The sequence below is a fragment of the Macrobrachium rosenbergii genome, chromosome 37, assembly GCF_040412425.1.
Source record: "Macrobrachium rosenbergii isolate ZJJX-2024 chromosome 37, ASM4041242v1, whole genome shotgun sequence".
Lineage (NCBI taxonomy): Eukaryota > Metazoa > Arthropoda > Malacostraca > Decapoda > Palaemonidae > Macrobrachium > Macrobrachium rosenbergii.
Genome location: NC_089777.1, coordinates 31,801,537 through 31,828,198, shown reverse-complemented (window position 1 = coordinate 31,828,198; position 26,662 = coordinate 31,801,537). Strand labels below are relative to the sequence as shown.

Below are 26,662 nucleotides of genomic sequence, written 5' to 3'. Positions count from 1 at the left end.
GGCTATAACCTTCAGGGAGGCCAGGGATGCTGGTGCAGCCTTCATTTCACGTTCCTGGATAGCTAAATACATTAAAAGAGAGAATCCTTTGTTAAAAGAAACTGGAACAAAAATCCACATGACTGTCACCGCGAAAAGAGTGAGAATCTTGGAAGGCCTGAAGTCCTTTCTCAGGAGTCAAAAGACATCATGGCTGAGGCAGTGGGTAGACCAAGAAAGTCTTTACGTAAATTTGCGCTTGAACTAGAAACAAAAAGGTAAAAGAAGAGAAGTTATAGTGCTGTATATCGTGAGTTGAAAAAATCTGTTATCAATCTATTTCATGTTAACAGCAAGCCCAACATCACTCAGCAACAGAGAGAAGACCATGCATGGTTTTGTGGTTCATTTCTTAAAGATTGGGATGAAGCTGACTTTCTCCATGTTGCCGCATCAGATGAATTCTTCATTTACACAGTCAGGAAGCCAAATCATAAAAATGACATCATTTGGGCTGCAAAATTGGATGATATCAGCGATGACGTGTGCTATCGCCAAGTTGTGAAATTTCCTGAATGTTTGGGAATTTTTCTGTTTCTCAGCCAAATGGTTAATGTGGATCATCAAAGAAAAAGGAGAGTCATGGAATGGCGAATACATCAGAGAAACTGTGCTTACTGGTGGAGTATTTCCTTTCCTCAAAGATCCTGAAAATGTGTCATCTGTTGAAGAAGTCACATTTTTGCATGATAAGGCACCATGTTTCAAGGAGCTGCTTCAAAACAGTGGTATCGATTTCTTCTCGTCAAGTGAATTTCCAGGTAGCTCCTCTGACCTTAATGTGTGTGAAAACATTGGTAGTATCTTAAAGGATCGTGTTGAAGCGCACACAGTGAACTATGATGGTATACCAAGCCTCGACGACCTGCGAAGAGAGGTGACCAAAGTGCTCAGGGAAATGGAGTTTGAGTCTCAGCTTTTTTGCGATTTGCTGAAATCATACCCCTCAAGAATGCAGGCTGTGGTACAGGCAGATGGAGGCCACACAAAATATTAAATACTCAGAGAGAAACTTAAATAAATACCTGTTCTGAATTACTTTTGTTTTTGTCCATATCAAATTTAGTTTATGCTGTAGAGTGGGGGTCTCTAATTTCGAAACACCCTGTATATGTATATATATGTGTGTGTGTGTGTATGTATGTATATGTATATATATATATATATATATATATATATATATATATATATATATATATATATATATATATATATATATATATATATATATAGAGAGAGAGAGAGAGAGAGAGAGAGAGAGCCTCTCTCTATTTTTCCCCTAAAAGGGAATTGGCTCCAGTAGCCGTTAGCCCTGTGATTCTCACTACTTTTTTTTTTGTGGGCTGGGGGATGAATTTGCTACCTCCATACATTTTTCCCCCTGACTGCTACCGCTCGAAATCCACTAACCACCAGGTACATAATTTCTACATACGTCATCACAGTCACAATTGATTTTTCCTGGAAACGGACTAAATCAATTTTCATCGGCAACCCCTCCCCCTCCCCCAACCCCAGGTGTTGATCCTAATATATTTCTGCTGTGGGAGGCTTGCAGATTTAGTACAGAAATCATGTGTAAACAGCAGAACCTGTAATCAACTTAATAACCGCGAAAGTTTTCATAACGAAGTCTCCGTCCTGGCGTCTGGCAAACTCCCTATCTATTTCCTACGCGGAGAGAGACTTACCGTATCATAGCTCCGTAAACCAAACAAAAGAGGGGAGAGACTTCTTAAAATAGCTTCACTAAACCCCTCTAGTTTCCCCTCAGGCCCACCCTAGACGTCAAGTTGTGACCCCTTGCGCACTGTCACCACCTACCTCAGCCTACCATTCAATAAAAGGTTTTTCCTTTTCCTTCCGTTTGGCAGTCTACTTCGAGTGTCTCTCTCTCTCTCTCTCTCTCTCTCTCTCTCTCTCTCTCTCTCTCTCTCTCTCTCTTTTTATAGGGTTTGCCTCTCGGGAGAATGATCTGTCTAGCGATGCTTGAAGTGAAATACTGACATATACACACACACACACACACACACACACATATATGTATATATATATATATATATATATATATATATATATATATATATATATATATATATATATATATATATATATATATATATATATATTATATATATATAAAGTGTATATATATATATATACGGCATAAAGTGTGTGTGTGAGTGTGTGTGTGTGTGTGTGTGTGTGGGTGTGGGTGTGGGTGTATGTGCGTGTCAGTATTCCACTTGCACTTTAAGCATTGATAGGCAGATCATTCTCCCGAGAGACAAAGCTTATAAAAGAGAGAGAGAGAGATAGGCTGTACCCTTTTGGTACTACTCCTTCTACATGTGTATACATTTATATATATATATATATATATATATATATATATATATATATATATATATATATATATATATATATATATATGTGTGTGTGTGTGTGTGTGTGTATAGATATGTATATATATACATGTGTGTGTGTGTGTGTGGAAGGGATGGTACCAGTTGGGTACAGTCTTCCGATTTCTCAGTAAGCCTTTTGTGGTAAGATTGCTAGACCCACATCTTTTTTCGCTACCACATCAGAGGCTGCTGGAGTAAAGAAAAAGGGAGTGGGGATAGCAAACTCATCCATAAAGATCTGATGAAAACTGGAAAGTTGAACACACCTCTGTATTCGAAAAACACTCAGTGTTTATAAACATGCGTATTCGCCGATATAAATATGGGTATTGTGTATGTATAAATCAAACATTGAAAGTCGATTTCTGCCGCTTTTAAATTAATAATGTGGTGTTGTTGCAAATGCAAAATAAGAAAAACTAGAAATAATTATTACCGTGAAAAAACGAAAAATCTTTTCATTATTATTATTATTATTTGCATGAGCTCTGCTATACCTGTCAGTCCAGAATGCAGATGGAGGAGAAACAAATATATTGCAAGAAGTTGATAATAATAATAATAATAATAATAATAATAATAATAATAATAATAATAATAATAATAATAATAATAATAATAAAACTTGTTTCCTGGCTGTATAGGGAAAGGTGGAAATCACAAAGAACCCAAAAACTTCATGAAGAAAAAGAGAACGAGGAAACTTTCCACTGATATCCTATTGTTTCTGGCTGGTCTAAATATTTCATCTTGTAAACAGATGACTTGTTTATTTTCTTATGATCATTAAGAATAATATCTTTTATATGCAGTACAAGTGCGAATATTCCCAATATTTTATCTTATAAACGGATGACTGATTTATTTCTTATGACAGTTAATACTGTCTTTATATATATAACAACAAGCGCGAATATTCCCATCTACTGCTATGAAAGAAAGTCTGAGGTGGAATGTTTGACAATGTTCAAGAACAGTGGGAACAGTGTCATCTAGTACTTAACAAGCTAGATAGGTACCACTTATAAGTAGTGAAGTAGCCCTAAGGGGAAATACTTGACACTCTTAAGTAATAACAAAGAAATTCTTGAACGGTTTATTTTGGTTCTTATTGTCTTTCAAAGGTCTCGTTATCTGTTTATCAAGGTGACAATAAGTGTGAAAAAGACTATAGTCTCTGTAAATTATTCTTAGCTATGCCTAATTCCTAAACATTTGTGTACATATAATTACTCAAATACATACTCGCACACGCACACGCTTTTATATATACATTATAAATATATACACATATATATGTATAAGTATAATACTATGAGATGCATAATATCGCTAATTATTCGTACTGTCTGCGGTATTCACAGATGCATTCTAATAGACCACATTATTATTTACTGTTCACTGAAGCAGCGCCGTGGAAAGCCACAGTAAATACCAACTATTTGTCTTTCATCCTACTTGTGTTGGCTCAATTCATCGCTTTGTGGATGTTTAGCCAGGTACGACGAATCGTATTAGTCTGCCAGAGCTCGGAGTCGATGCTAAAAACGCACGTTAATGAGCAGATGCTCCTCCGAGCATCGGGCGAAATGCGGTCTATTTTTTCCCTGAAATTATGAACCCAATAAAACTTGAAAATGCGCTGATTCTGCCGACTTTCCGGATTTATGGATCTCTGTGTACGGCAGTTTCCGTAAAATGGTACTTAGTTTTGGTAAGTGCAATATTTCATGTGTCTTTAGATTAAGTAGCACATCGAAGATGATTATGATTAAAGCTTGGAAATTTAATGACCAATTTTCTCGTTGCAGATTCTTTATTATAAGACTAACGTCGGGTACAAAGGTGGAAGGAGAGAAAATACTGTGATTGCTGTCAGGCAATTGGCCATTTGATTTATGGAGTAACTTCTGATCCTAATAATAATGGCTGAACCTACAACACTCGTTCCAGCTTTGACTAGTAGAAAACTGTGTAAAGTTATAACGAGATTTGTTGCATGGCTAGTCATTTTTTCTAATTATATATGAAAGAAATATTTCTTGTCATGAGTAGTAAATGGTAACTGTCTCGCAATTTAGAGAGTTCAGATTCCTTGTTTTCCTTAATACATATTATTTCTTAGGCTTCATTTCACCTTGAGCTTAATGGCTTTATTTTCAACCTTGAAAAAATCTTTCAATACTTTTGATCTCTCTGTTATAAAGGTATTTATGACAACTGATGCTAAACTTAATCTAATATAGTAGCTAACAAACTTAATCTAATATAGTAGCTAATTTGTCATGGCCTTTGTGACTGCAGCATCGTTCACAATTTGAACTGGATAAATTTGTACTTTTTCTTATATAATTCAGACAGTTTTTCGGTCAATGTGTGAACTCACTAATGATGCAAATATCAGTGACAACTTTTCATAAGACTGAACCATTCTCTCTCTCTCTCTCTCTCTCTCTCTCTCTCTCTCTCTCTCTCTCTCTCTCTCTCTCTCTCTCATTATTGCTATTTTTGTAATTTACATCACATTGTTTAACTGCACAACTACAGTTCCTTTGAGAGAGAGAGAGAGAGAGAGAGAGAGAGAGAGAGAGAGAGAGAGAGAGAGAGAGAGAGAGAGAAATGTTTTAGAAGTAAAGGGGGAGGGGAAGCACTTGAATTATTTCTAGCACCCTAAAGAACTTTGCCCATCACCTCCTTGGTGTCAGTCCGTCAGCCATCACAGGTGTCACGGCTGTCTCCAGCTAACGAGCCTGCAAATTCGCCCAAGAGTGAACTCTGTATCGGATGGGCCCTCACCACATGCCTAAGAAAGATGCTCTGTCACCTTCCTCTCCTCCTCCTCCTCCTCCTCCTCCTCCTCCTCCTACCCCATATCCACCCAACCTCCGCTCTCTGCAGACCCTCGAGTTGTCTTGCCCCTTATGCTTTACAACTTCTAAGTTTCATATTTTAGATTTTTTGTTTCTCTCTCTCTCTCTCTCTCTCTCTCTCTCTCTCTCTCTCTCTCTCTCTCTCTCTCTCTCTTGTCTGGCTAAAAACAGTGCCAACATAAGAGCGTAGAGATGGACCAAGACTAAAATTTTATTTCAAGGAGGGAAATTGATATCAAATAGACTTAGTCATCCAATTAATTTAATTCCCATATACTTCATTCCATAAATATCCCTATTGCTTGTTCAACTTTGCTCATTATGTCTAGTTACTCTTCTTACATATCAGTAATAATTCAGAAAAATCTTACGCTTGTATACTGTATATATATATATACTCTGTGTGTGTGTGTATACATTATATACATATATTTTATTAACCACGACTTTAACCTTACGCAACCGACTGACTACCAGATACATATTTCATATTTAAGATCGATAGCAATTTGTTAATATTCAAAGTATTGTTGGCCCCGATAATCTGCACTACGTACTCGGATCTTTGATGTTGTCTCTTAATTTTTGTGAGGTGCAATACTTCTTTACGAGATTCTTTTTATTTAATAGTATACACCGGTCTCACAACTCTATAAGTTATCCGTCACTTACCGAAATTAGAACTTTCGTTATTGCGAGTGTATGTGATATTTGTAATGTGTCTTCTTTTATTTTGGTAAATTTATCGTTAAGTTTGATATGCATAAATTTAATTCCAAAGTCTACGCCATTACAGTAGGGTTGAGCCAGATCTGTTGCTGATGGAAATGATTCCTGTTGTTTTTCTGCTATTGTCATCTCTGTTTACAAACAAGTTAATATTTCTAAGCGTACTAGTTTTTTACAGTGCACAGTTTTTTTTATGTAGGAGATATTAGTTGTTTTTATGCTGTTTTTATAGTTTGGTGAAATGTGTTGGGTTGTATGAATTTATAAATTATATATATATACAATATTTGTAAAAATAAATGTTTCTGTTTTTTCCACAGATGTCAATCGGAGGGAAGGAATAAGAAAACTGCCGAAAGGTAAGAAAAAAAATCACGTAAAAAAAGAAAATACATATAGAAACGTCCTCAAACAGCGCACCATAAAGCCCAAGGAGCTCTCTTGTAGTGCATTTCCTTGACGGAAATGTTCCTGCATTATAATTGGTTGTCGGATGATTCCATTCTACTCAGCTGTGGTTAGTGGATGCGGTATTTATCAATTTACCATTACCATTACTGGTAATGTTTATATCATGAAATTGTTGCCATGAGTTATTCCTCAGGAAATAGTTTAACCATAATTTAAATTAGTTCGTTTTTGCGTCTGTGTATACTTTAGTAGGCCTTGTAGTTCGTGAATGTGATTCTGTGACAATACGGAATTTTGTATTATACACTATCCGTCTTTCAAATTGTGGCAAGTTCAATAAAATTAAGCTATAATATTTCCAAGGAAACCAAAAATCCTGGAAAGAATTTGTGAAAACATTTATTCTTAGTTTGCACTATTTGCATAATTCCGTAATTTTTTTACGAAATCGTCAACACTGATATACACTTACTGGAACTTAACACATGAACTCGTTATACTGTTATTAAAATGTTAAGGACTTGTTAATGAGTGGCACTTGTCAACTGTATCAAGATGTAAGCAGTAAACATGGTCCTCCACCAATCACAGCTGCGTCTGATAGCTAATGAGAGCACATAAGTTTCCTGCTAAGAAATGCATTGCATGAGGGTGGCCCTCATAAATTGTGTGGTTATGAGCGTGTTTGTGATTTTTTTATACATTTTTTCAGAAAAGGTTTTCTTTGTTTTGATGGCATTAACAGTCTGGAATTTTGTTAATCGGCTTTTCAGATTTTCTTTTTTCTGTTTTAAAAAGCAGTGTTTGATAACATTATTTTTTTTTCTTAGGTTCATCGCTTGCCTTTCCAGATCATAAATAACTTACATTACTAATTTAAGCAAAAGACATTCGTACATGTAGCGATATGGTAACAAATTACATCCGTATAGCTATTTTTTTTTTTTTGCCGCTTGTGAGTCATATTTGCTTAAAGGTAAAATATTAATTTATTACTGCATTTATTAATGTTTATAAGGGATATCTATACAAGAGCTGGTTGATAGTAGGATAGAGAAAGGCAGATAGAAATGTTTCAAGCATTAATACCATGAAACAATATCGTGTCTCCATGTAAGAACAGCGCTTTACAGTTCTTGGTGAATGCATTCTGGTACGAAAAGTAAAGCCTATTATATATTATATCATGTCTGTGTGCCTTCCTCCCCCCAACCCCCTCTTCCCTCTTCTCTGTTTTCCTGATTGCCTTTCTGTGGTTTTCTTTTTCTTTCTAATCGCCCTGTAACCGTCTGTTTACCCCCTTTCTCTGTCTGCCTATCCGTGCGTCTGAATCTCTTCCTAATAATATTCCGTGTCATTCACTCCCAGGGCCCCACCTCCTGCCCCCCTTAAATAAACACCTTGCCATGCAGTCTCTCTTTCACACCGCCCATGCACACCTTTGTATGCCTCCATCACTGTCAAAACCTCTCAGCCAGCCTGTACATTAGCACGGGAAAAGCCTTTAAAAGCATGTTTGGAACTCATATGCGCGGATGCTTTTCAGAGTTTGTCATAGATGCCTTTCGGTGTTCATCGTGTTTGTTTGTTTTCCACGTGTCTCAAGATTGCCTCCGATATGTCACAGCTGTTTGGAATGATTTCTGTCCTACCTGTTGCTATGCATATACATATACGAGTATACTCGCGCGCCCACACAAATTTATTATATTTATATGTATATATATACATATATACCTATATTATATATATATACATATATATATATATATATATATATATATATATATATATATATATATATATATATATATATATATATATATATATATATAATAATGCTTGATGTTTTTATTTGGAAGTTTGTAATTCATAATTTCTGAAATTACATTTATATATATATTTCTTTCCTGATATGTTGCTCTGTTTCAATATGTTTTATTAACATTTCGTACCAATGTTCAGTTTGTATGCATTTGGTATGTCATTATTATTATTATTATTATTATTATTATTATTATTATTATTATTATTATTATTATTATTATTATTTTACCACATCGTTGATGACTTATTTTGATATTAATCAAATTACTTTTTTAAATGATTTATACTTTCCTAAGGGCTTTTACTTACATAATTTCCATAATTCCAAATACTACAGCTCTCCCCCACCCACAGAAGCATAAAACAAACAAAAACTTACACTCGAGTAAAAAAAAAAAACTAGAAGAATAAACAAATAAAATGATGATTAAATTGCTTTCAGTTTGGTCAACATATACTGCCTGTCTAATCTCTTACTGATTAATATTTTACGTGTTAAAAATACCTATAAGTTTACCGATACCTCGAAAAATAAAGAAGAGAAAATATCCCTTACAAATGAGTGTGATGCTATCAGAATTACTCCAGGAGTTCGAAGATATTAAAAAGCTCGCACTCTCATGTGAAAAAGTTCCAAAGAAGCTCATTAATTTAATAAGGAGGGTTGTAGACCAGAATGTTAGATTAAGCTGGCCTTATGCCAGCACAAACTCGTGCTCATAGAAGTAGTGTATAAGTGCTGATTTCCATGTGAAAATAGATCATTGGTTAAGAAAATAAACGAAAAGGGAAAACTCACAAAATAAGTCATGGTGCTCCTTACAACCCCTTTGACTCATTCGGTGGCTTGGGTTAATTTGGTTCTTTGCTGTTTCCAAAACGAGAATGGTTGTTTACTTGAAGAAATTATCATTTTATCATTATCATTGCACTTTTCCTTTTTCATGTAGAAAGAGGACACTGAGGTATTATTGTTGTAATTTTTATTATTGTTTTCTCTTTCCCAATGGAAACATAAGGTTGACATACATTCTAATAATATTTATGGCAATTGTCTCAGCCAGCTTCTTTTAGAACTTTTTGCATTATTTTATTTATTGTCTCTTATTTTAAGAGTGCATGAATTAGTGTCGGGCTTTCCAAAACACTACCATGATATATTCTCTTTTAGAGGTTATAATTGTTTTTATGATCATCGAAATTATTCTATGTATATTTTATTTTTCTCATTTCTGATAATGATAGTATCGCTACTGTAGATTATAAGTAGGTATGTTACTAGTGCTGATTTATTTAGAAAAAATATCCTTCTAGATCGAATAACATTACATGGAAACCCGGAATAAGAATGTATTTCTATTACGTAATTCTGTCGTTTTCTTGTATCTGTGGATAATATAAAAACAAATCTAGACTCAATAATAAACTCTAGTTCCGACACAGACTGCGAATGACTCCGCTGTTAGAGAGAGAGAGAGAGAGAGAGAGAGAGAGAAAGTATAACTGGTAATGTAAAGATACATCTAGCTTTTGCTGATGTTAACCATGTCATAAGCCAGAACAAGTCTAACTTTTCAGCCAAATATCTAGCAGTCATTAAGATATTCTTTTAATATCTATAGATCTTAATGAATGCTAGCTACCTGGCTGAAAAGTTAGGCTTGTTCTAGCACATGACTTGGTAAAAATAAGCAAAGACTTGATATAACTTTACCAGTTATAATTCTCTCTCTCTCTCTCTCATGGCGGTGTCATTCACAGTCTGTGTCGGAAGTACAGCTAATTATTGTGCCTAGTTTTTTTTATAATACACAGACAAAAGTACACATATGCATATATGTATATACCAGCCATGTGTTTGCTTTCCTCCTGCTTTATGAACAGTATATTTATATATTTATAAATAAATTTCTGACTCACATCTGGATCGAACCCAGGTCTTTCAATTGAAAAACAAGACGGCTGGCAACCAAGCCACACAAGTCATAAAAGAAGTTGGAACCTAAGTGCCACTGTACCAAAGGCTTTGCCTGGGCAAGCTAACTGCCTCGCATACCAGCGTGTTCTCCCTGACCTCCCGACTCAGCAGTAACCCAGTTGACAGCATCTTATTCGAATGATCCTTTCTGAGTGAATATGATAGAAATAATCAACACACAATCACGTGTCAGCTGACAGCACTCAGAAATTTATTTCTGTTCCACACGTGATTGTGTGTTGATTATATCTATCTATCTATCTATCTATATATAATATATATACACACACACATAGACAAGCATAAGGAGAGCATTGTATTTCCTCTTATCAAGCAGTATTAATACATACAAATATGCAAGCACACGCAGATAAGAATATACACCTAGAAAAAGGAATGCATGATTGCATGCTCGTTTTCAAGCTCAGTTCTAGAGCAGTGCGCGTGTGTGTGTGTGTGTGTTTTCACTGTGGTAAAACACGAAAGTACTAATGTGTGTTTGTGTTAGTCCGGACGTTACATGGGGCGCTGCTGAAGAAAGACGTATTGCTTAGAAGCTGTTGCAACAAAAGGCCGAGCGTGTTGTGGTTGGCACCGGTATTGGCATTCACACCTTCATTTCTCTCTCTCTCTCTCTCTCTCTCTCTCTCTCTCTCTCTCTTCTCTCTCTCTCTTATTCTTGTTGATTTTCTGTTACCTCATCTTTCTCTGTCATTTGTTGTTTTCTTTTTATCTGACTTTTCACGAGTTCTTTTATTCTCTCTCTCTCTCTCTCTCTCTCTCTCTCTCTCTCTCTCTCTCTCTCTCTCTCTTTGTTTGTCTGACTTTTTCCCTCTGTTTGTTTGTCTGACTTTTTCCCTCTCTCTCTCTCTCTCTCTCTCTCTCTCTCTCTCTCTCTCTCTACACTTTTCTTCTCCTACCCTCACCTCTCCCTTGCACTTGTCCCGCACTTTCCCTTCGCTTTGTTGTCTCGCTTTTACACGCCAGTGTCCCTTCTTCTCCTTTTTTACCCTGTAGCCCCTTTGACGTCTTTTTCATGTACAATTTTTCTTCCAATCTTGTTCCTTCTCTCCCTTTTCCCATCTTGTCATTCCGACCCTCTTGCTTTCGTGTGGTATTCTCCCTCCCGTCAACACGTCCATGTTCAACGCAAGTCCCTTTTATTTCCGCCTCCGCTTCTCTCCTTCATCTCACTTCATTTCTGACCGTTTTTTGTCTCGGGAGTTATTCTGCGCTTTTGCTTATTCTCCCGTTTTCTGTCTGCCAGCCCTTCTTCTTCTTCTTCTTCTTCTTCTTCTTCTTCTTCTTCTTCTTCTTCTTCTTCTGTTGCTTTTCATCATTATCACTATTTTGCTTCATTTCAAGAACTGACTGCAAGTTTTGAACTACTGCTTGTACAGAAAAATTTATTTAACTCATTTTTCGCTCATTTTCGGATTTTCCATTCTTTAGCCTTACTCCCCACTTCAGTGGCGCTTCTGTTTCCCCCCTTTTTTATATGAAGAAGTGACTACAAGTTGTAAAGTAGGCCTACTATTTAAGTATAAAATTATATTTATTCCATCCACATTTCCTCATACTTGTTTTCATTACGTTCTTTTCACTTCTGTTGCTTTTCAGTATCACTAATATGTCGTAAGTGTTAGTTTTAAATTCCTTTATTAAAAAAATTACATGTGAAGTACTATTGAAAAACAGAAGTACATTTTACAAATATTTTCTTACTTCTAATAAAAGTGTCTTTTCTCATTAGAGTATTTTCAATATCATAATTTTCTGAGGCAATATTAAGATTTTTTTTTATTTGTGAACAGAATCAAAACATTCCCCCGTTTATGGGCTTCCACAACTGACTCATTTTGCCAAATCCTTGAGGCTTTTCTCAAGGTTTCCTCTGTAAAGACATTTAATTTTTTATGAAATCACAGACTTTTTCATTCGTTAGGAATTGGTGCATAAGTCATTTTCAAAGTGGCATACTTTTCTGGGCTATCATTAAGATAAGTGAAGAAAGTTGAAATTAGAAGAGTAGAGGAGAGAGAATTATTATTATTATTATTATTATTATTATTATTATTATTATTATTATTATTCGCGTTGCTAGTACAGTCATCATTATAACCTTCATTACTATCCCTAGGATATAGTTCATCGTAATGATTCACGTTTTTAAGACAGAAGGGATTCTCAAGACACTTTTCTTTTGGCATTTGGTAGGAATCTAAAAACAGCTAAATCAAGGTGACCTAATGCTTCTTAGCATAGGTCTTAAGACTAGTCTTACGATGACTATCACAAAGACTGGTAACATACCCCGAACACTTTCGTGTTTCTCAAACACATCTGTGGTAGATATATTTTTGATAACATTCATCCTTTAGCCTCTGTTAAATGTATATATGATTCACCGTTTACATACTCATATGAATCAAACAAAGAGAGAGAGAGAGAGAGAGAGAGAGAGAGAGAGAGAGAGAGAGAGAGAGAGAGAGAGAGAGAGAGAGAGAGAGAGAGAGAGGAAGCTTACTGAGATTTATTTTTCTCAGAAAACAGTCGGTTCTGTGTCATCCTACAAGCTTAGTACCAAATGAATTTTCTTATGATACAGGAATATTGAATTCTAGGATATTATGGTATAATTTTTTTTTTATTTGAAGTGGCTACCTTCTTTTATTTATTTTAGTAGGGTTACAACTCGAGGCCAACTGCTCAAATTTATGCAGATATGTAGATCTAGAGGTATGGTGCATATCTCACTGCCACCATTATCGTTTATTATAAAAAAAAATTCCAGTGGTGCAATGTAATAGCAATTTGCCAAAACCTAGAATGCCGGTAATTTAAGTTCACACTTTGAAATAGACATCCTGCCAACTATAGTGCCCAGGAGTTTTAGCTTTTTAGAACCACTGACTAACCAGCAACCTAAAGTCTTTTGCTATGGGAAGTGACCTTGTCACTTAATTAATTAGAATTAGAGACTCTTTGGTTTTTGTTTCATGATTGGGGTTCGAGATATGCAATACAAACACTCAAGCTTTTCTTGATGGTTACAGTAACAAGGTCAATTTGGGGATCATCAGGGCGTCTTGACCAAATTGCATTATCTGTCACATAGCGCGTTTCTTTCCGTTGCATAATCTAAAAACAACTAAAACTCGCAGAATATTCTGTTTGTATTTAGCTATATGAAGTGAGCATGTCTCTTCCTATTCCAGAAAAAAGCTCTCAATGAAAGCTTTAATATACTGTGCTTTCAAACAAAAATTTTTTTGCCTTCATATTTTCTGTATTCATTGGATGTATGATTTCGTTTTCAATAACGACGCACTTTTGATGTAAAATATTCGAATGATTTTTTTCTACACTACCTTATTTATCACGGCCACCATTTCGGTAGTTACCTAATCTTATTAACAATTATACAAAATATTCTTTTGTAGTACTTTATGGCTCTTTTTAGCAATTAGACAAACTATCTCTGTAAAATGAAGTGCGGTAAGTGTCAGTATGTCTTTCTCTGTTTGCAACTTTGGGTAAAGCGAAGATAGTCTCCGGAAAATTGCCTCCATTGTCAAATTTGTCTTGGTCACACATTGGGGATCCTCCCCACCAGTGGCTCTTACGTAAGTATGCAGAAGGAAAGTACCTTGATCCTAGGTTCGGGATGGTGCATAACGTCCTTGATGTCCGGACTTGCCTTTTCGACCCTCTCTTATTTTGCCGTCATTTTTGACGGCGTGATTACGATAGTTTTACTGTACCTTCAGTAACTACATAATCTTACTAGCGATTATTTGAATTAATAATTGACTTAACTGACCCAGCATCTACAAATGAAATTTCGAAATCTCGGGTAGATTCAGAACCAACTCTGAACTTCGACCAAGAACAGGATTTCCCCCGCTAGGACATATCTCGAGCATCTTCCTTTCTTCAACCTCCTTCTCCCAACCCCTAAATTCCGCCTAACCAACGTGTCATTGTTTTGCAGTTCATCTTGAGGTGTATCTGTGCATCTACTTAAGTAGAAGAGCGATGGGGAGACAGAGAGGGAGAGAGAATCAGGTTAAGTGTTGAACAAACAGAGGATCAAGAGCAACTGCCGACACGACGTGAGAAGGTGAAAAGATGGTTTAACACACGTGGTGTGATTCTGCGTCCGTAGAGAGAGAGAGAGAAAGAGAGAGAGCGAGACTAATAAACAGACAAACAAAGAGAAAGATGATAAACAGAAACATCGAGAAGACTAAAGAAACAAACATAAAAATGAGAAGGGAAGATGGCAATACAGATCGGCAGACGCAGAAAAAGAGATAGAGAAGAAGAAAGAATCAATCATAAAGATAGAGATAGAGAGAGAGGAACAGAAAAATAGACAAGTAGACAGGAAGATAGGAACCGGCAGACATACAAAAAGAGAGAAAGAGAAAGAGAGAGAGAGAGAGAGAAAGACAAAGAGAAGGAGAACAATCCAGTTTACTGCATCTTGAAGAGCTTCCTCTCAAGTGGGAAAGCGAGACAACCTTGTTTGTGTTTGATTTTAGGGGACCTGGAAGACTCCGTACTTGAAAGCACGAGTTGAGTAATGATGAAATAGGGGAAGTTTCAAGAACTTTTCTCTACTTGAATGCATTGTTGCTGATTAGGAATTCAGTAAACCGTCAGTCTTCTGCCCACTCTTGTATTATCTATTTATAGCCATAAAGGTTCACGCAGAGATGATCATTTACTTCTAGTGTATACATAAGGATATATATATATATATATATATATATATATATATATATATATATATATATATATATATATATTTAACATCTCGATCCTCATTTATTCCACCTGTGACTGATCCCAACGAGGAAACAGCGATTTAGGCCCGCTTCCTGGCAAAGTTATTGTGCCTCTGCTGACCTCACTGTGAACTTTATACCTGGCAACTAGGAGACTGTTGTGGAGAGTCGTTAGTCCTAAAGAACACGGGGCTGACAACCTAATCTCAAAAATCTTTCTGAGAATGAGGGTTCAGGTTCATAACCTCTGTAATGATAAAAGGCTTACAAGTATATATATATATATATATATATATATATATATATATATATATATATATATATATATATATATATATATATATATATATATATATGACATTTTTTTATCACACCGTGATTTATATACGATCATGAAGCTACAAATATCGCTTAATATCTCTTGATAGCTCAGTGGTTAGCGTCGACTGGGTTCGCAGGATGCGCGTCTGTGTCGTGGGATCGAGACTCGGCAGTGCCCGTCCATTTATCACTTATAAATTCCCCTTCGGTGATAATTCCCCATCGGGGATATTCCCGAGGTAGCGTGGATTTGATATTAAGCGATATTTGTAGCTTCATGTTCACATATATATATATATATATATATATATATATATATATATATATATATATATATATATATATATATATATATATATATATATATATATATATATATATATATATATATATATATATATATATATATATATATATATATATATATATATATATATATATATATATTTATATATACATACACACACACACACAAATACATATGGTGTTTATGAAATTGTTCTGTAGAGGTAATCTTGAAGCTTTAGATATTTTCCAACCTGAGGATAATATTTTATAGGAAGCTGGCTTTGCAAATGATCATTGAATTAAGATATTTCGAATTTCGTTTCAACTGCAATTGAGATCCATCAGTAGTCTTTCCAAATAACCCTTTTAGTGGTCTTGAAGCGTCATGTAGAACTGTTCCTAACTGCTTTTCATCATCTTTGTTGCCCTGACTTCTTGATACAGGGAGGTTTAAGTGCTTGAGGTTATAGATTAGTCTCAAAAGACAAACGGGGACGGTAAACCATATGATATCCATAATCTGTGGCTAGCGGCCCCTGGCCCCCCACCCCCTCCCGCCCTAACTCCATTGTTGTAATCAAATCGAATGATTTTCTGATCTGAATTTCATTCAGTATGCATTCTGTCAAAAGCTAGCTTTCTTGGATATCAATAGTTTCTTCCATTTTGGGAAGCCAGTCGGAACTGGGACTTCTTCCCAGTAATATGGGTGCACTTAATGGTGTCACCCCCTGACGGATGAGAATTGAGCAAGTCCAGCTCATTGTGACTGAGGCATTGAAGGCACTAGTAACGGTCTTTTCCTAAACCTGGTCAGTTTGATTTCTCGGAACGTCTCTAACTCTAGAAAACCAGTATGAACCCATGAAAGTCAATTTTGTTACCATGATTTTAGTTACTTGTAAAAAATAAACTGTCTTGATAGAACCAATGATAATTTTGGCTGTACAGTGCTTTTGATTCAAGCACACACCGGATGCGGTTAATGAATTAATTTAAGCTGTTTTCTATAATATGTCGGTAAACTAAGTAAACAACTCTGGCGAAGACTGCAGCTTCTCATGATGAGATATACCTTGTTTAAATGTTAAATCTTGCTTTTTCCCCTCGTATCTTTCATTGCCTGTCTGAAGCTAATTGAAATTATTTCTTCTTTTATTCAAGTCTGGGCTACAAGAAGGCATTAAGTTACCCATCCCGTTCGCCTTTGCATTTAACAGGCCTTAGTGTAAATGCCCTCCACTCAAAAGCTGGGAGGGAGTACAGTTAGGATTTACATAATGTTTATATGAAAACCCTATTTCATAGTCACGTCTCAGATGTACAAAACTCGAATTGTGCCACTTCCTCCAGATACAAGCCTAGAGCATTCGGCTGTCAAGGTGTTCCTTTATGAATCATGAATCTAAACAATTGACAGCACCCTGGATGGTATTAGAGAGGTCCTCTTTACGGATCAGTGTTAAAAAGACCTGTTGATTTTAAATGCCCTACGTGGCTTTTTACCTACTTTGTAGTTCTTTTAGTCACACATAATAGTTCTAACTGACAATGCAGTGAAGTCTTCTTCATACTAAGGCTTGTTTCATTACTGGGGGTCTTGAAGTTTAGCTCCTCACTATTTTTTTTTTTTGGCATATCTCTCATGAGCTGATTTGTCAATATGTAAATGACAGTAATTATTAAAAGTTTCATCAGAATAAAACTGGGTAACTCTTAGAAAATTAAGAAAGAAATCATTTCCTTTTCATTAGCTGTGAAATCAAGGACGAAATCTGTATGCAAAACACTTCCACCCGCCTAACATTTTCCATCAATGAACAGAAGCCTCATCAGCAGCCTAGCAACCCACTAATACTTAGCCATTGATTTGTATCTTGCGTGCAGTTTCGCTCTTCTTGAATACTTAGACTCCTTCCGAACACTTCTTTCATTTGAAGTGTTTTGATCAAAATCAAGATCAAACCAATAGAAACCATTGAAAGATAAGACTGTTTTGTGTTTACTGAAACATTTTCATGTTTGTATAAGCGAGAATGAAAAACAGCCAAACATAAACTCTTTTCAGTCAATTCGTGTTCTGAATAGCAAGGTCGCTCGTGAGTTGATATATAGATATTCTAAGAATAAAAGCCTTGCTGGTTCCGTACTTTGGTAATCAACAGTAACTTTCAATACTTTTATATAACTGGTCTTATTTACTAAGTACAAGATAATTCATACAGGTATATTAAGCCCTTGTCCAAGCTTGCTCTCAGAAGAAATCTTTAAAATGAAACTTCTTGAACTATCCGAGCGATCATATGGAAGATTCCACAACAAACCCAAAAAATAAAAGAAAGAAATGTCCACAACAACTGCTAGGGCCTCTCTGCTCCTACTGTAGTGGTCTTTCATTGTCCAAAGCAAAGAACTGGCACAGCACTGACCTATGTACCACTCTCGAGACTCGAGTGGCAGGATAAGAAGTCCATTCGCCTCAAGTGGACCCATTTTATTTTTATATTGTATTATGAGTATATCATCGTGAAAGAAGGCATCCTTTTGGTTTTATGTCGTGTTATAAACTGGTATCGTATTCAGGATGCGGCGGTTGGCTATAAACAATTCTCTCCTATATTTAACAATGCCAACAAGTACACATTGGCTGTGATGTTCATTTTGGGCGAAGATGAAGTGAGTGCAACACGAGTCTCTCTCTCTCTCTCTCTCTCTCTCTCTCTCTCTCTCTCTCTCTCTCTCTCTCTCTGTTGTTGTTTTATTGCAGACTATCTTCATTTCAAATATATACTTATATTTGAAGATAAGGTGAAAACTGCATAAAAAGTCTCTCTCTCTCTCTCTCTTTCTCTCTGATTGTGTATGTGTGTGTTGCTGTTTTGTTGTAGACTATCTCCACTTCAAATATATATTCATATTTGAAGATGAGGTGAAAGCTGCATGAAAGCCTCTCTCTCTCTCTCTCTCTCTCTCTCTCTCTCTCTCTCTCTCTCTCTCTCTCTTACTGTTCTGCAAGCTATCTCAACTCCCTTAACTGTCGTTCCTGTTTGTTTCAGCCGAGGCTGAAGCACAGAGCCCGCTAGAAGGACAAATAAAAGCGGTGCCATTTCCCCCATCCCTGTCATCGTAAGCTGACCCAGCGCAAACCACAGCCGCCATCACCCCGAGTATGGATGGGTTCGGCTCCGCTTTTGTCTTTTGTGTTCCAATGGACGTTGTCGAACTCCATTAACACCGAGAGTCAACAATTGTTGGGAAAAGATAATGTCTCATTAACATTCTATCTCACGGCCATGGTGTATTGGAACTCGTTTTACAATAATAATAATAATATCCCGATCGCTTTTATTGACTGTGTAGCTTGGGATTATACGACCGCTTTATGGCGACACTGCATAGGATATATATGTATGTATATCTGTGTATACGCCGGTGTTTTGAGGGCGAATTTGGTGGACTGACTGTTTTTTCTTCTTCTTTAATTACAATTTGTTCAGTCGCCAGTGTTCACTGGTTATTCAGTAATCGAAGAGCTATATTTTGTTGACCATACTTTGGTTATTAATAAATATTTTGAGCTGCTGAATACACGTAGCACCATCCGGTCACTTTAATTGTCGTCCTTTTCCGGCAGGTGATTTAATATGAGCAGACGTATGCAGTAGGGTTCAATTTTAACTTTAATCTTGTTCAATTTTATGAAAACCTTCTATGATATTATATTATTATTATTATTATTATTATTATTATTATTATTATTATTATTATTATTATTATTGATAATGATATCGTTACAGATTAATGGTTTAGAAATGAATCGAGCTTTTCTTTCATGGTGTCGTTGGCTTTTTAAGACTTATTTTAACAGGTCTGCTGTCCACTGGGGTCCGATCATTCTTCTCCCGAAGGGCTTAAAAATGGTTGGGGAATGTGGCTCCGGTGTAGCACACTAAGCCCTTGTCAACTCTGTTAGAAGACAATATGCCTGCTTCTGGTTTAAATGTTTTCCTCGCATTTATACTCTCATGCACGTGTGTACACACACACACATACTAACTCGAAAGAAATTTCTTATAGACTACTTTTTATTTTTCTTTTGTAAACACTAGCAACTTGTTTACATACTTACATCTGAGACAGATGTACGTTGACACACGCACCCGAAATGGATGGAAGGAAATTTCCGAGATATAATTTTATTAGGAAGAATTTTTCAGACATTTGTAAATACGTCTGCGATTTAAATTTGAATGACATAATTTTACACATAAAGCTTATTTTTCATAAAAGCTATGATATTAGTATTCATTTGTAGACTGTAATGTTTTTATTTCTGTCTAAATTTTGCTATTACTTTTACTGATATCTAAATTTTTATATGTATTATTCCCCCACCCCTTAAGATTTGCCATAAATGCATCTATTAGGAGAGCCTCATCAACGGTTCCAGGTGTATAACTCAAGCTTAGGCAACGAACAAAATAGTTATTTTTTGTATATTTTGCATATGTAGATCATGGAGCCATTTTAATTAAAATTGTTTGGAATAGCCATCTCTTATATATCCAAGTACGTCCAATGCATGTTCTACTGTAGTTCTGATTTACCTCTCGACCAGAAACAAGTCTCAAACACGTATCAAAACCCATGCCGAATATACTGATGGCTACTTTGGGCAGTCTTATGGAGCAGGTATGGGTCGATTTTCCAGAAATGTCACGCGTGTAAATGCCTGTATGTCCTATCTAGATCTTTATTGCCGTTTAACTCGAGTAGGATGATCTTAATGTACAGTATGAGCACATTTTCATTTTTGAGCAACCATTGATTTCTTGGACAAATCAAACTTATTGATTTATCTTTCGAGTAGAAGCAAGTCTAGCTTATTTGATAAAAGTTATATTTGATTAATTTCTTAATTTTAATCACTTATTGTAAGATCTTCACTTCTCTGTAACTCGGTAAGCAGATCATTGTGTCCATTTTGAGCACCTTTTATGTTTTTTTAAAAGCCATTGCTTGTTTTCCTCGGCAATCCAAACGTATATCGTTATATGTCTTCAGTGTGTTTTTCGACTAGAAGGTCAAACGTATGTTTTTTTTTTTTTCTTAAGTTATTTTTAATCAATCTCCAACCATGAATTGCCTCTAGTCATATTTGTTCCCGTATACCTCGAGTGTGGAGATCATGTTTACATTTTGATCCTCAATTACTTCTTTTCCTTGATAAGTCGAGGGTATATCATTAGATGTTTTCAGTGTATCTTTGGACCACAAGTAAGTCAAACGATTGCTGTAAGTTATTGTTAACCACTCACTAATCTAGAATATCATAAGAGAATCTGTATTCCTATGGATCTCGAGTATGCAGATCCTGTTGTCCATTCTGAGTAACTTTTTTTATTTTTCGAGCAGCCATTGCTTGTTTTCGCTGGCAAGTCAAACGTATTTATCCTCTTGGTGGGGTTGGTTGTTGGGACGAGCCTCGGCTTTTGTTGCACTTGAGTTTCGCTTATTGACCCAACAACGGTAATCCATTGTATATTTTGTAACGATGGGGAACCGAAGGAAAGAACGCTTCGTATAACAAATCTCGGATTACTTGCTTTCGAGAGCTGTTTTTCTGTTATTGAAAGAACCCTTTCGAATTTCGGGGTTTCGTCCGGAAACTGTGGATGTGCATATTTTCTCTTCCTACTTTTGTTTAATTTGATGTCGAGTTTACAAAATCTGGCGTGACGCTTCTTCCCAAATCCCGCCCCTTCCCTCCCCCCTCCCCCTCTCTCTCTCTCTCTCTCTCTCTCTCTCTCTCTCTCTCTCACATTATGATCACATTTTAGCGTGGTCCAGATAAAGATGTAATTTTTCTTCTGGTTTCTTTCAGAAAAAAAAAGCTCTAAATCATCGAAGCTAATGTAAAATTAACAAGAAAGGTTCGATAGGTTATTTATTTAACGATAACGCTGGTTGCGTTATCAGGATATGGATATGGCGGAGCGATTCCAAACAAACTTTGCTGAAGTGGTTAAGAGGAGCCATCCTTCGCAGCATGAATATAAAACTTGTTTTAAAGTTTACAAAAACTGAAATTTTCATTTGAGGCCATTAGTGGTTTACACAACCTGCTTCATTATCTTTTGTAAGCATATTGCCTTTTCGCGTCCGGGAATCAAGGACATTAAGAAGGAGGTAATCTTATGCAGACCTTGGGAAATAGCCTACACAGGATTGGAAAATCGTTTTCTTTATTTTACATGAAACAAAACCAATACGAGAAATAGGACGAAGAAAATCAAATACTGTAAAACATGCACTGATCTTAGTTTTTGACCTGGAAAAAAATATATTGTTATTCAGCATAAAAGAAGTTTACATTAAATGGGGGAAAGGATTCCAACTCAAGCTTCATGGGGCATTTACGCAAAAAATAGCACTAAAATAAAAGGAAGACCTATAAGAAAATACTTGATGGGTCTTTAACACTAGCATCATGAAGAAATGTCACGGAGTTAAGATTAATCTCTGCTCCCTTGATCCAAATGGTAAAAATAGATAGAAAATCTGTAGAATACATGTGAATGTGCCGTTTTTTCTCCTTTTATACCCAGAGTAGGAGCTGAATCACCTATTAACATCTAATAGACTAAAGTTTCTCCACTCCTGTGGTACTCAGAGTAGGAGCTGAATAAGCAGTTTAAAATCTAATGGATTGAAGTTTCGTCATCCCAGTGATTCCGGAGTAGGAACTGAATCCCAAATTAAAATCTAATAACAGAACCCTCCCCTGTGATATATTAAGTACGAGCAGAATCGCCAATGGAAATCTAACGCTTTCCTCTCCCTTAAGGCACTAGGACTGTAAGCTAAATTGCAGTTAAAATCTAAAAAGACAAGTTTCCTTTCCCCTGCCCTGTGACACCCGGATTAAGAGCCGAATCGCCAGTTAAAATCCAAGAGTCAGACGTTTACTCTCTTTTGTGATATGCTGAGTATGCGATGAATCGCCAGTTGAAATCTAATGGGCTGAAGAATCCTCTTCCCTGTGATCCGCAGAGTATCGCTACATCGCCAATTTAAATTTGAAATAAACATCATTTTCCTCTCCCTTGTGTTATCCGGAGTATTAGCTGAATCACTAATTAAGGCTAATACTTTCTTCTCCCTTATTACACTAGGACTATCAGCTAAATCGCCAGTGAAAATCTAATATACTGAAGTTTCCTCTTACCCTGTGATATCCAGAGCATGAGGTGAACGCCAATTAATGTATAATAGATTGGAAATTCTTCTCCCTTGTGATACTCGTAGTAGGGCCTGAAATATCGATTAAAATATATATCATAAAAAGAAGTTTCCTCTTCCTTGTGTTGGCGGAGCGGGAGCTAAATTGCCATTTGAAAACTAATAGACTGAAGTTTCCCTTCCGTTGTGATACTTGAAGTTGGGACCAAATCGACAGTTGAAATCTAATTCTTTCTTCTCCCTTATGTACGGACTGAAGTTTCCTCTCCCATGTGACATCCGGTATGAACTGGATCGCTAGTTAAAATCTAATAGACTGAAGTTTCCTCTCCCTTGTGATACCAGAATAGGGGCTGAATCGCAAGTTAAAATCTGATAGACTGAAGGTGCTTCTCCTTTGTGATACCCGAAGTAGGGGCTGAATCACAAATTAAAATCTAATAGATTGAAGTTTCTTCTCATTTGTGATATCAGAAGTAGGGGCTGAAATACCAATTGAAATCTATTAGACTGATGTTTCCTCTCCCTTGTGATACCCGAATCGCCAATTAAAATTTAATTTAATAGACTGAAGTTTCATCTCCTTTGCGATATCAGGAGTATTTGGAGAATCCCCAATTAGAATTCGACAGTAAGAGGAGGACTGAAACACCAAAGGAAATGTAGAACAGTACGCTTTCGGCAACGACTGTGCTGTACAAAAAGTTGGATGAAATTAATAATTATTATGCTCCTAATTGGAGCCACATCGTGATCAGAACATTACTTTGCATTAAGAAAATTACTCATGTCTGATGAAGTACCATGAAAATTAAAAATGATATTTTTATGCAATACATTCTGAACTTTAAAAAATTTTATCCTACCGGGTTCACATCAGAGAAACCTGCAATAAATAGGTGACAGGTTGCTAACCCATAACTGATTTCGTAGCGGGATATTGGACCGTAAGTGATATTAATAATGTACGCCAGCCACTATAAATAGTCTCCTCCACTGACGTCTGAACGTTGTGCCTGGTTACCACACAAATTTGAGAAAACATTTCGTAAATTATCCATGGATGTATGGAAATCCATCGATAAATTTTTGTTTGTCCCTCTGACAAGAAAAGTGATGGTAAAGTGCAGCGACAACGCCTTCTTAAGTATATTTGACTGAAACAGAGCGAAGAAATTAAGTTATTCTTGTGAACTAAGGTCCAACAGTAGCTTACGCCTTAAGTAATTAAGTATACCTTAGTTTAACCAGACCACTGAGCTGATTAACAGCTCTCCTAGGGCTGGCCAGAAAGATTAGATTTATTTTACGTGGCTAAGAACCAATTGGTTACCTAGCAACGGGACTTACAGCTTATTGTGGAATCCGAACCACATTGTAGCGAAAAATGAATTTCTGTCACCAGAAATTAATTCCTCTTATTCTTCATTGGCCGGTCGGAGATTCGAACTCGCGGCCAGCAGAGTGCTAGCTGAGAACGGGACCCACCCTCCCAACGAGGAACTAGCTTACGCCTTAAATGATACATTGTGCAAACTTTGTCACTTTTCACAGACTGGAGAATCCTTTTGACAAAAAGACGTAGAAATATAACAGGAGATAAATGTGAATTAAATAAACGTCATGACTTATTGGAAAAAAATTGGCTATTACCATTCCTGCATGGAATAACAAGTTTCGGATAAAGTTTAGGAATTTTTTGTTGAGTTAACAAATCAAAATGAAACTGATTTTGGCTAGTAATTCGGATCGTGGGTTAAAAGTATAATTTTGACATCATATTGAGAGACTTCTCATAATATGTTGGTAATGTAGAAAGTTTCGAAAGTGATGGGCAGTCTCTCTACTGTACAGTAAAAGTGCTCTTACATTTACCGTGAACTGGGAAGGTGATCTAACCCTCACTTAACCTAAATACAACCTCAAACGCTTTACTCTCATTAAACTGCAATAGTGATGAAAGGATATGTCCAAAGCTTTTTATTTGGTTTTTTGGGGGTTGCATTTCTTTTGTTTTCCTCCGTGGAAACAAATACAAAACAGAGACCGTTTTTTCTATACCCGCTGTGCTTGGCATTACAGAAAAGCGTTTTGTTTGGTTTCTTGTTTTGTTTATATTCTTCTTAATTCCGTGTAAATAAAAAAGATCCCGTTTCTACTGTACTCTGTGTTGGATAAATCCAGAAGTATAAAAGACATTTAAATCTATTTCTTTAGGGGGGGTGGCAGTTGTTTGTTTCGCCTTATCTATCTCCGTTTTAATCTGAGCAAATAAAAAAGATCTGGTTTCTGCTGTACTCGGGGTTACGGTAGCAGCCAGAAGTGTATTGCATTTCTGTTGTGTTTGTTTGTTCTTTGTTTTGGATTTTATTTTTTTCTATTTTTTATTTATTTCCATTTGTTTTTTTTTAGTGTGAGTCCATAAAAATAATTTTGCTTCTTCTCAACATAATCACGGCAACTTTATTTATAATGAATGTTCATTTTTATACGATTTCTCCCCCCCCCCCTTATTTTTCGTTTTAAATAAATTCCATTCTGTTTTTCGTGTGTGTGCGCGTTAGTAAAAATAACCTTAGTCCTTCTCGACACTACTAAGGTAGCACCATGAATATTGAATTTTCATTTTTATATGCTTTTTTCGGCCTTCTCTTGCTTTCGTTTTAAATAGCAATTTATATTTAGTTTTTCGTGCGTTTGTGTATAAATGTTTCTTTACATCATTACTACAGACTCACCATCAATACTGAACTTTAATTTTTTACGTTTTTTCGCCTTTTTTGTTTATTAGCCTGTTAAGAAATTCCGTTGTTACCCTACTAGATGTTCCTCGGCATACCAAAGAAAGCACGTTGTCATTGGTTTCCCCCGAAAGTTTCATAAAGGTGCCCACGATGCACTCTTCCGCTAATTCCTTCAAGATAGCTCAACCGCCATTAAAGCAGAGGAGACGTGTCTGAGACGTCAGTTTGTGTGAGAAACAAAACATTCCTGCAGTTTCCGCTCATTCTCTCCCCGAGAGAGAGAGACATACACACAGGGCTCTCAGCGCACCTTTACGCGTTTTAAAGCGTTTGTGGACCAATAAAAAGTTTTTCGAAATCCTCTCCTCCGGCCTCCCGTCTTCCGGGACGATGTATCCAAAACTGTATGAAAGATGTCACGACTCCGTCATAAAAGCGGAGGCTGTCGGGAAATTTTTGAACCACCTTCGACCCCCCCCCCCTCTCTCTCTCTCTCTCTCTCTCTCTCTCTCTCTCTCTCTCTCTCTCTCTCTCAAAGAAAATATTAATATTTTCTAGAGGTAAGAATGCTAGGTCAAAAAACAATGTGACCAAGGGAATTAATAGTAATCAAATACAACTATAAGGATTACATGAGACATGTAAATGCTCTCAGAAAACAATAGGATCTTCAGTAATTACGCAGTCAAGCGTTTCCTACTGTTATTTAACTAATATTTTTTTTTATCTATGCGTTTCACTTTTTATTTAATTTGTGTTTAAATGAATTCGACTGTTTTATTTGTGTTATTTAAAAATACTTTCACCTTTCGTTTATTCACTTATTATTGTAATTTACTTTTCTGTTTTGTTGTTCGTAAGTTAATCAATGTAATTTAAGTAACATGAATAACAATTTTATTCACTTGTTTTTGAAATGCAGTTCAACTTTTCTCGTGTTATGTAAATGCCATTTTGCTTTTCATTTGTTTATTCACAATTAATTCAATCATTTTTATTTAGGTGTAATTTC

The 26,662-nt window shown here is 36.1% G+C and overlaps 1 long non-coding RNA gene across 1 annotated transcript in view; it reads left to right on the top strand.

Annotated features, from left to right (window-relative positions):
• Positions 1-26,662, top strand: part of LOC136825452 (uncharacterized) — a 236,904-nt gene that overhangs the window by 113,713 nt on the left and 96,529 nt on the right. The window contains exon 2 of the long non-coding RNA XR_010849345.1: positions 6,367-6,405. This is a non-coding gene — a long non-coding RNA (uncharacterized lncRNA). The remainder of the gene's footprint in view (positions 1-6,366; positions 6,406-26,662) is intronic.